We start from the raw sequence: 11,544 nt of genomic DNA, 5'->3' as shown, positions 1-11,544 counted from the left end.
TGGGGAYGGAGCTGGCTGGGCAGTCCTGGCCCGTCCCCCACATGGACCTGGTGCGCTGCACCGTCAGTGCTCTTCTTGTGTGTAACGTATTCTCTGGCAGCGAAGGGACGTATCTGTGTCTTGGTGCTCAGCCTCACATGCGCTGGAGTCTGCGCAGTATTATTATTATTTTTTTAATGCAGTTATTGCCCCGGAGTAGCTTAAAAACTGAGAACTTGTAACCCTGTGTCTGCCACGGCATGTGACTTGCAAAGACAGTACTGACTTACAAAGCTGAGCACTGCGCTAGAACACTGAAATACTTTAACATCGTTGTTGTATGGCTCTCACTTAATTTGGAAACGGAATGATTGAGCTGGGCACAGTTCAATTAAACAAAAGCTATCAGATGCCATGTGTCAGTATTGGTTTGGATTGCTTCATTTGCAAGCCAGCTAGAGACTGGGAAGTCTAACAGCACTATAAACTGGCAAGTGCAGAATGGCTACTCTAGTAGCCCCCCCTTTAAAAGGAGGAAAGGGCAATAACTATTCAAACTATGGAAATACCTGAATGTGTGTAGCAGCGTTGTGATTTTAATAACTTAAAATAGTCCAGAGATCAAATATCAAGGTTTTGACACTACTTGGGTATTAATTTTTCTCTCTTTTTTCAGCAGCACATAGTTTAATCTCAAAGCATCAAACTATTGCATAACTTTCTGAGAGTTAGAAAAGCATGAGCACACCTGTAATAAACCATGTTTAAGGTAGTGTGTCATCATTAGTGGTGGAAACAAGTACATGCCACTGCCAAGTTGCCTGTCTATTTTAGGATTGGGAAGAACCTAACTGACAGGGTCTGCATGTACAGGTGTGGATGATCTGTGCATGTCTGCAGAAGAGCTTTCTGTGCAATGAAATAAAGCCATAGTAGCAGCCTGGAATAGTTACAAGAAAAGGAATGTAACAGGAGAGGCCTCTAACTGCTCCACTACTACTATTAATTGTTGCTTAATAGCTATTAGGCTCTAGCTTACAGTAGAGTCACTAATGATGTTACAATTCCTCCACAAATGTTGTTCTGCAATAGTTCTGTGCTGTTTCAACTTGAAATCTTTTGGAAGCAGGGAGTAGGGTTGAAAAAGGCTGGGTTCATTCCTTTTCATGGTGATCCCCTGCCTGCAGTTCCTTATCACTGTAAAGAATGTGTTTCTAAAATAGTTGAAGTAAAACTGTTCTGTGCTAGAACCATCATAAATGCATTGCTTTAAACATGGCAGACCCTTCTAATTTAGAAGGCCGGGCAGCTCTCATTGATGTTGGACAGATTTGAATGCTTGAGCCAGGTCTTGCAGGAGTGCTTATACTTCTCAGGTATCTCATGCCARCTGTAGTCCCTGTGTTTTGGTTAAATATTGCTGATTAATATTTGCTTCCTGACTAGACTGGTGAAGTATCAGTGACTGGAGCAAGACAGCAAGATAAGGAGTAATTGTTTTCTCTCCTTATCCAAAAAAAATAGGTGCTCTAACTCAGGCTAGCTGGACTGTATGTAAAAGGTGTGTGTTGGAGGGGAGGGGGTTATGTTTTGTGTCCCCCCCCCCCCATTGTATTAGAAGAACACTTATCTTCTAGTAGCAATTTCTCAACCTCTGTGACTTCAGGTTTTGCCCAACTATAAAAACTGATGTACTGAGTAAGCTGAATTGTAGGTAAATTAAATTCTACATTCTTTTTGCTTTTGTGATTAACTGTGGCAGTGTGTTAGTCTTCAGCTAAAGCTGGATCACAGATGTCACTTCAGGACTAAGATAAAATTCATTTTAACTTTGTGCCTGTCACTAGTAGACTGTTGTACATCTTAGCACAGTCTGTGAAAGTTTTTAACTGCTCCAAGGATGTGTAGCACATTCACAAGGAAAACTGCCAAAATTCACTTAAACTTGACTTTTCTATACAGGGTGAAGTCTGAAGAAGCTTATGCTACTGCACTGCAATGATGAACAGGCCCCTTCCTGAGGATGGCTTTTTGACATTCTGGCATGTCAACCTTCAAATGGGGAGATTTAAACTTTAAAATTAGACTGAATTGTGTGCTTGTTTTTTCTGTTGCTGCATGCTGTGCCTAGAATGTGATCTGCGAGCTGCCAGTTTGAGTGTGGTTTTCCAACTTGTCTCTAAACCCTGTGTTAACATCTCAAACTTACTCTACTGATCACTGAATATTTTAAGGTTAATCTCTATCTAAGCTGAACAAAACATGAAGCTAAATATTTTCTATGTTTCTGTATAGACAGGCTTGCTGTATTTGTCATTCATAAACAACTGGAAATTTTCAGAAGTACATATATATATATATATGTCTTAAGTCTTTATTTAAAAATACCTATTGGAGAATGATGGAATTCTTTTACCAAAACACTTTTAGCAACCTAAGCTTTAATATTGAGCTATCTAGGAGGAAAGGTGAGAGTAACTTCCCTTGTTTTCTGGAGTCTGTTCTTGACATTTAGAATATTGTCCCATCCTAGGGCTGACTTTGAGGTCATGGTGTTGTGTAGGGGACTAGTTTATATGAATATATTTGTGGGATTGGGATTTGTATGTGAAACACTAGAACAAACAGATCTCTTCCAAGAGTAAGTTTCAAATACGTGTGTAAACATTGCTAGGGCTGGCTGCTATTTCAGTGAGCTGCAAAGAAATGATTAATCTGAAATGAATAACTTAAATGAGGATAAGGGTTATAATCGAGTCCTTTCCACCAACAAATCAACATGTAATAGGTACTAAYGTTCCAAGGACATTGGTAGCTGACTTGTTTGACTTCTAACTTGCATTCATTTCTGTAGGAGACTAATACATTTTTTTCATAGTGTTCATTTCTAGAAAAATAACTTTCTGTGCTTGCTAAACAAGCATTTTAAAACACATTCATTATAAAATTGGAAGAATTCAGAAGGGGTTTCAACTTCAAAACTTGTTTCTCTGCCCAATTAGGTAACCTGAAATGAGATCTGGGGAACTTGAAGAGCTTTTCTTCTTTCCTCCCCCACTGTAAATTCTTATTTGACTGAATTTATCTCCTAGGACTTAAAGGTAACCCACGCCCATTATCTGCTGTAGCTATACAAACAAGCTACTGTGAGGTCATCTGGAGTATGAATTAATACTAGGCAAGTAACTACCTGTTGGTGTCTAACTGGAGTCCTTGCTCTGCAGCAAAGGAAGGAACTTATTCCCCTTCCTTAGCATTTGCTATGGGGAAAGCACATACRCTTTGTGAGTTATCTCCATAGCAGGTTGTTTATGTGTTTATATGCTAAAACTATCTATTTGGTTTGCCTGGAGTCAGCCACTGAGAACTCCTGCTTCTGCAGGACTTGAGGTAACAAGATTAATTTATATCTTGTGCTAGTATGAGAGCAGTAGGTCTTGGCACTCGGTGTGATCTGTGAAGCTAAATGTCTCTTATCACTTCCCCATTTACACAGAAAAAATAGCTATGCTGGTATTATATTGGTTAGTAGCTGGCTCCTATTTAGGGATGGAAAAATGTAAAGCAGAATGTTCATGACAGCAAAGATGGCATTACTGAGCCACATAGCATCTGTGGTAGTCTGACAAAAGCTAGCTGAGCAGAAGTCTTGTTTGATAACAGTAATTTGCTTGATGAACTCATAATCAGGGCTAATAGAAAATCAAAAATATTATGACTGAGAAGTGCATTTAGGCTTCTGCAGAAATGGTTTATGAAAGACAAACTTCTTAGTATCTCGCCCTGCTCCTCTATATCCTAGAGGAATAGGTAACAGAACTGTCCAAGCTGTAAGACTGGACAAGGTGCCTTTTGGGGAGGGACTTGGCTTACAGCTCAGTTACTGGGCCTATATTTACAGCTTGTGTACTTCATGAGGGATATTCTCATAACTTTTGCTGGGGGGGAGGTGCCTCATCCCCTTTATTCTTATCCAGTATTTTTTTCTTGTTGTAGCTGTATTTCCAGCTTTAGTTTCAATGCAGAGAATAAACAAATGGTTGTCTCTGAYTTCAGACCCACATACCAGCAACTTCTTCATGGCAAGGTGTGGCTTGTTTGTTACTGCAAGTCTTGGCAGGTTTCTCTTAAAAGACTGAAGTAGAAGCCCAAACCTGGAAGTTAGCAGAGCTGAAGACTTGAACTAATGAAATGTTGCACAGATTACAGGCAGGTTTTAGAGTACAAATTCTAGTAAACTGATACTGGTGAGAGTAGAACTGAAATTGCTCCTATGCAGTTGTTGCTCGGTGAGATCAGATTTGGGTCCCAGTCTGTAGCCAGTGAGAAATCATAATATAGCGGGGGGGGGGGGGGTTATTATTATTTTTTTTCCTTCCTTTGTCACCTTAGATTGAATCATGTTGAATTTACAAATTCTTACTGGTCTTRGTAAAAATCTGAAGTGCCTTTTGATATATTGTATAACAATTTCAGGACAAGAAGACTTATTTTTTCACTTGGATTGAACATTTTCTTCAACAGGCTTCTATAGAACTTATCAGCTGCTTGTACTGACACGCAAGGACGACTACTTGTACACTATGTGTGCTTGGAAAAGTTGTTCTCACCTCTTATCTTCTTCCACTCAGTAGTACAATCCTGTTCAAGAATAAGTGCAGTTATTTTAACCATCTCTATAAGCCCAGTCCTGCGCTACTAGTGTCTGCGAACTTGCAAGCTATTTCTTATTTTCTCCCCCAATTCCCATCCCCTTCTGCGTTTTCAGCTCCTCAGGTAGATGGAAGAAAGGCTCTTCTCTGGCTTTTGCTTGTGTCGTGTGGTCTACTCCAGGAATCTTAAATAACTGAGAATTGAAAGGTAGCATCTGTCAGTCCTCTGCATAATATAGACATTCTCACAGCATTGATTTCGGATGAGGAACAGTCCATCAAAGTAGATGAACTGCTAGGTGTGGAGGCAGTAGCTTCATTACTGCTTGCACATAGTGGTAGTGAAAATGTCTGCTATAGAAAATTAGGTTAAGGTTCTTGACATAACTAAATCACTTTCTTAAAATAAGAAGTTGTCTTCCTTTCAAGAGAGACATTTTCTTAAATGTTTTGTATAATTCTGAACTAATGCTAAGGAGTTGTTCTGGTTAATGATAGTCATGTGATTCTAAACATGGCCTTAAAGCTGCCCTCAAGGCTGTTATCACTTGTCTTCCAAACAGCATAGTCTTAAGCTTGTCACGGGGATGAGGGAGGGAATGTAGTACAAACTWCTTAAAAGGAAATGTTTCCAAATGCTAGTATGTCAGGCCTCTTTGTACTTTTTTAGTACAGAAGTTGTCTAGCGAATTGCAGTAACTAATGCTTTTGGTGTGGGAAGGGGGCAGATTTGGGGTGTTTCTAGAACTAATGGTACTGTAGAAATAAATAGCTACTGAAAACTTATTGTTATGCTTTTCAAGATTTAAACAGAAAAATCTTTTGAAATTAGTAGTAGTAGTAGCATTAAGACACACAACTTCTATTATTAAGCTTACTTTTTTAGTAGAAAAATGAGCGCAGTGTCCTTTATGAACACTTGGATACAGATGTGAATACGAGTTGTGGAATCTTCACGTGCTAGTAGGAGTCCTGCTTCTCTGAAAACTCCTTAAAAATGCACTCTGGTACACGTAAAAAGGCKCTCAGTTGGCTCATCTGATCGACTGAGACTCTGCAAGAATAACATTCAGTTTAAGTACTTCATATTGCAGACATATCAAACTGAACTGTTCTGTAGTCTGAACTGTTGCTGCCTTCCCATTTCTACAGTGCTTTAGGACTGACTAGTTAAACTTTGTGTGAGCTTTAAAAAGTGGCATACTGCTATCCTTGTTTTGGTTCATCTCCCCAGTCTTTCCTTCTACACACCATGAGGAAAGATCTCTTGGCTCCACAAAATGAGAGCAATAAATATTACCTGCATGAACTGAAGTGTTTGGAGRGATGTTAAACATACATCTCTTCAGACAGCTGAGTATTTTCCTCCTTCCCTGCCCAAGTGAAAGTTGCRTATTAAACCACTTGTAGCCGCTGCATGTGTGCTGTCCTACACAAAAGCAGTTATTGACTAGATGTATTCAAACTGGGAACTTGAAGTAAAGAGAAGAAATAACCTGCTCCCCTTCCGTGTTTGTCCCTTTCAAGAGAACAATGTGGCTTGCCCTACCTCTGGGATTACTCTTTTGTTTTTCCCCCAAAGCTACGCAATGTTAGGCTAGGCTGGTCAGCAACCATTAGGTTATAGGTGACAATAGCATTTGCTGTCTCGGGAAAACACTTTTTAAGACTCTTCTGTTCTTAAGACTCTTTTGCTAGCAGTGTTTGAGAGGTTTCTGTGACAACAAATAGTGTGAATGATGTTAAAGGAGTCTAGGTAAGTAAGTCTTGAGCCCTTTGTACTGGTATGACAGTGCCTGTGGTGTGGAACTGAGCTACTAAAGTGCAAGTGTTTTCCAGCGTCCTTGTGACAGCTAAGCTGTTGTGACTTTGAAATTAAGACCTATGTAGAGACAACTGTTAGTAGGTACAGTGCCTTCAGTAGGGGAATGTTCAAGGGAACCCTCCTCTAGTGCAGGAAGGACTATGCCCACCCCAAGGCCCTCCCACCAGCTGCACATCCTAGCCTATCTTGTTGATAAAACTGAAGGTGGTGTTAGCCTGCGTGTGTGAAGGAAAACAGCCTTGTCTTTAACTGAAGTTTAACCAATGTGTTGGCTAATCCAGCCTAAATCTGAACTCTTTCAAATCTAGATGAATCCTTCGCAGCACACAGTCTGATCCAGTTACAGCCCAGTTGTCTACCCATCTTTGCAGCATTATCACATATCACTAAGTCAGTGTCCACATGAACACACTTCTTAGCTGTACTTGAGCATGTGGAGAGTCTGGAGAAATTTTCCAGTTTGCGACTAGGTTGTATTCAGCCAAACTCTTTTTTGGCACCAGTGCTGAGTCAAGCAGCTTGGGCCTCCCCCTCACTTGAGCTGGTACAGCTGTTTCAGAGGCTGCACAGTTGCACAGCAACTTGTGTTTGTTGCAGATAAGTTTCTGCGTGGCCCTTGGACAGCTGTGCCAACACAGAGGACAACAGTTCTCTACTGTTCAACGTACAACTGGACTGACCCGATGCCCTGCAGATGCCAAAGCTGCGTAGTTCCACTGCTCATTGGACTCTTAGGGTGGTGATACAGTTTATTTGTTCTGCTGGTTTGGTTTGCTTGGTTGATTTGACTGCACAGCATCAAGTGAGTGGCAAAAGTAGTGGGAAAGGCAGTGTGGGACTGCATGGTGCTGGAAATKAGCAAAGGCAGGGGAGAGCCATTATCGGAATGAGTGGTTAGGCTTGGCTGTACTATTAAAGCAGGTTTGAAGAGGCAAGAGGCGAGGGGACCAGGAGGCAGTTACTTATGCTGTCCTGTTGGCAGAAGAAATGTACTTTGAGCTTTTGCCTTAGAGGAGGTCTTCTGTGAAGCAATGCTGCTGATACCTGGTGGAGAGCTGAAAATCATGAAGAGCAGGTGTGGGACKGATGTATATAGACATGGTTAGGTGTTGTATCAATTATGTAAGGATCTCTTGCTCCAGTGTGGGATAGGAAGTGGAGGTAAAGCGAATGCATGCAAAATGTGATTTATTTTTTGTTTAAATTCTCCCTAAAATGGATTTGTGGGTTGTTTTTTCTATTTCCAGTTCTCCTTGATCTGGGCTTTCTTCCACTAAGCACTAACCTTGTTTGCACACACTGTGTTCCCTTGGTTGCARTTCCCTTTCAGCCAGGGGGTGTGTGTTAGTGACACTACCAGGCTAAGAATTGTTTCCCTCCTCTTAGGAAGAAGGGGGAGGAATTTAAATACCCCATGAAGATGTCGGAAGGTAGCAATGGTATCAATTTTGCTAGGTGCACAAACTAGAGAAGGCTGTTCCTAAATGTAAACCCAATCTCTCCCTGTACTGCTCTCTACTCTTTGAAATTCAATCTAGAACTTTTTAATAGAAGAAAATTATGGAGTTCAGTGTTGGAAAAGCTGGATGGGAGGTTCTCTTAGCTACAGGCATTTAAAGGGAGAAGGGAAGCTGTATGTGAAGTGGTGGTTGGCCTAAAAGATCATTCTTGCTTAGAGGCTTCAGACCATTAGAAGCATGGTCTGGATACCCCCACCCCCAAAAAAGCCTCTTAGACTTGCTTCATTTCCTTAAACCTGTTGGTGTTCTTGACTGACAGCTTGTTTATCTGGGAAATGAAAATGAAAACTGGCCCTCTAGCATACCTCCTGCACAGAGAGCAGGGAGCACTTGCTTCACTTGCTGCTCAGTTCCTTTGTGGCTGCAGTACAAGTGCAGCTGGGTGACTAAAACTGTTCTGGGTGTTGATCTAAAAATCAAACATGGGATAACTGCAGTTAGCATCTTTCCCCTTACTCTTATCTCTCTTCTCACTTGAAATCTTGGTTTGGGATAGCTGTGCTCTCTCTCTTTTTAATCAGCTGTTGACATATGAGAACTACATACAGTGTCTATAAAATATGGTTGGGGCCTAAAATATTTAGGAAATGCTGACTGAATCTAGTTAGCCAATAAGAATTGAATTCTTAAACTCAGACAAGCAACAGCCTTAAATAAAATCATACTCTGAAATGCAAGCAGAAGGCTGCCTAGTTTAAATCTACAATGGGCTGCAAAGATCCGGTTAGCCTGAAGAGTCCACAGAGAGCTTTCACTTAGCATTTCTGGAGCCCACAGTGAACTAGGGCACTGTCAGATCTGACATATTCTGGTTCCCAACCTCAAGAACTTGGGGGATGGGTATTAAAGGAGAGAAAGGCCTTTTTTTTCCTGCTAGTGCTTTCACTTACCTTAGTCTACCATAGTCTTAGTATTCTAAAGCAGCGTTTTTTGARGGGCCTGAAAAGTACTGCTAAATCTTACTGTGGGTAGAGATCCTGTTAGGTCCTTCAGTGTGCTAATAATAGCCATGGTTTTTAGGCAGAGTGGAAGGAGGATGAGAAGCATGCTTTGTCACTATCCCTACTCTCCAAGTTTTTCCTTGTAGCTATGGAGAAACGTATTTTTCTTACTAGGTTCATGACATACTTTCAGAAAGCAATCTTTGTATGTGTGTGTCAGGGTTTCTGCTCCTGCTCTCTTAATCTCTGCTTATTACTATTATCTTGCCTATATGTGCTTCCTGAAAGTAGCTGAATTTGAGGGTTAACTTTTTTGTTGCCCAACTTCATTTTAATGAAATCTCCCTGCAGCTTTTCTGTCCCCTTAACTGGAGAATGCAAAATGCCAAGTTTAAGTGTTTTGTGTAGCTATGGCAAAGTTACCTCTCTGTTCATACATGCATGCAGACTATTCAACAGAAAAGCAATTTAAAGCACTTTAAGAGTAGACAGACCTATTGTCTGATTAGTTATGACACTTCATAGCTTTCTAGGTCATCAGAATATCTTCTTTTTTCCCCCTTTGCTGGTAGAATCATAGCTTCACATACTTCTTGCTTCTGCTTGTATTTTATGTAACAGTTATAGATCTGTCCTTTAATGTTGTCCTGAAGGAAAGGAGAGAGTTAAATGCATCTCCCACCGTCCCCTAATCCACCATCAGTCTTATTGGATAGCCAAACAAGTCTTTGGAACTGAACTCACATGTCCTATTTATAGCAGAAATATTCAAATCATTTAATTATTTCTGGCCTTAAAACGAGCTACTTGGCAGTATTTGCTAGTCAGCATTAGGAAAGCAGTGATGCGTTGAGGTCTGYAGCAGCCTCCTAACTTTCATGTGAGTCTTGCTGTGACTTTGCATGGAGTGAGACAGCTGGGGAAAGGGGAGGACAACTTTGTCACTTAAATCTAGTGATTATTTTTTTCTTTCTTTCCAGGAGATGTGCCAGGTTCTTGTGTGTGTGTGTGGTTTTTTTTTTCTTCCTTACCTCGTCCAAATAAGGTTTAAAAGTTAACCTATTTTCTCCCACCCTCTGGAATTCAATTCACACATGCCTACACTYTCCTCAGTTTGCTGCACCAAAATAAGAAGCACTTAAACAGTTTGTCTCCTTTCTCTCTAGTGAAAGTTTCCTGGGTGAAACTCTCTGAGAGGATGCATTACACTGAAATRTTGTGATTTCCTCATGATAACTTATTTTAAGGTTTTAATACAAGCTGTGAAGTCCCTCAGGCAGGGGAGGTAGAATAGGATTTCAAAGCCAGATGAGTTAAGGTTAGTGTAGCAAGCTACAGCTTGCTTTCAAGTGTGTGTGGGGAACCTATTGTACATCTGTACTGAACTATGAGGGGGAGATTTAGATCATCTTGTATGGGCACGAGAAACATGTGGAGTCTGTAGAACACCAGGAAGAGTTCAGGGACACTGAGAGATAAAGTATCTAGGGTTGTTGGAAGTTTGGTTTCAAGCTGGCATTCTAGCAAAGTGCATGTTTGCATAAACAAGATGTTAAGACTACTAGCTTGAACTTACAAAAGTAGAAGTTTGGACAGAGACTAGAAAAGGGAACTTGAAAGTCATCTTAACTCCTGATACAGCAAATTGAAGGACTGCTGATGAAAGTCATCTGTGCTGATGAAAGTGACTTCTTTAGATGTCTGTGTATAATCTGGGTCTTAAGCTGCTAAAAAGCAAATGGATTTAAATTGATTTTAATGTTGTGCTGCATTTGTGTGTGGTTTTCTGTGTCCACCCCACCCTCTGGAGAAGTTGATCATTAGTTGGCACTTGCCATTTGTTGACCAGGAATATATACTGTATCTGAAACCAACCAAGTTTAGCAATTATTGTGTACTTTCTTTTTATGATCAGAAGAGGTGAATGGTATACTAACTCAAGCTGTGTTTGGGTTAAAACTTTAAAGGTAGCTATGTTGATACTTTATTCCGGTTAATGTGCTGGGTGCTCTTGATACTTAAGGGGACGGATGGACTTGCATTTAAAACAGACTGCATCTTCCTTATTTCCATAGCTTGGAAATTGAGCTGACTGTTCTCGCTTTTGCGTTCTTATACTACAGGACAAATAAGGACACAGCTAGCAGCTGATGACTTAGGGAAAGCAGGAATTAGCTTTTGTTCATTTTACCCCTTATTTTAAGGAGCGGTTTATTTAGTTCAGTTTGTTTGGTTTAGATATTCTCTATATTCTCTATATTTACACAAGAGACTACTGTTCTCAAAAGCTGGCTTAGCATTTCAACAAATGTTGCTTGTTCTGGATGCTTAGCTGATGGGGGTCAGTTGTACTCTGCTCAGCAACAACTACAGCAGGACTAAAGAGCCTACGAGAAGCTATGTGGTAATATCTTCACTCAGCCAGCTACCTTTGCTTCCATTCGTGTATGTCTGCTGCTGTCTTGCTAAACAATATTGCACCTCTTGTATCTTTTGGCCTGTTTGACCTGGGTTAGGAAGCGATTACACACAGTCAGAATTATGTATTAGTTTAAATGCTTTAATTGAATGATCCAGACTGTAAGAGGCTGAAATGGAGTAAGGAATAGTTGGCAAGCAGCTGTAAT

General features: G+C 40.6%; 1 long non-coding RNA gene across 1 annotated transcript; it reads left to right on the top strand.

Moving 5' to 3' along the window:
* LOC112973208 lies at positions 1 to 2,337 on the top strand. Its single transcript, XR_003255920.1, has 2 exons — positions 1 to 748; positions 1,942 to 2,337. It is a non-coding gene; the product is annotated as an uncharacterized LOC112973208 (long non-coding RNA).
* Positions 2,338 to 11,544: the final 9,207 nt, after the last annotated feature.

The sequence above is a fragment of the Apteryx rowi genome, unplaced genomic scaffold (assembly GCF_003343035.1).
Source record: "Apteryx rowi isolate R43461 unplaced genomic scaffold, aptRow1 scaffold_53, whole genome shotgun sequence".
Lineage (NCBI taxonomy): Eukaryota > Metazoa > Chordata > Aves > Apterygiformes > Apterygidae > Apteryx > Apteryx rowi.
The sequence above is the reverse complement of the archived record's forward strand: the minus strand, read 5'-3'. Positions and strand labels throughout refer to the sequence as shown.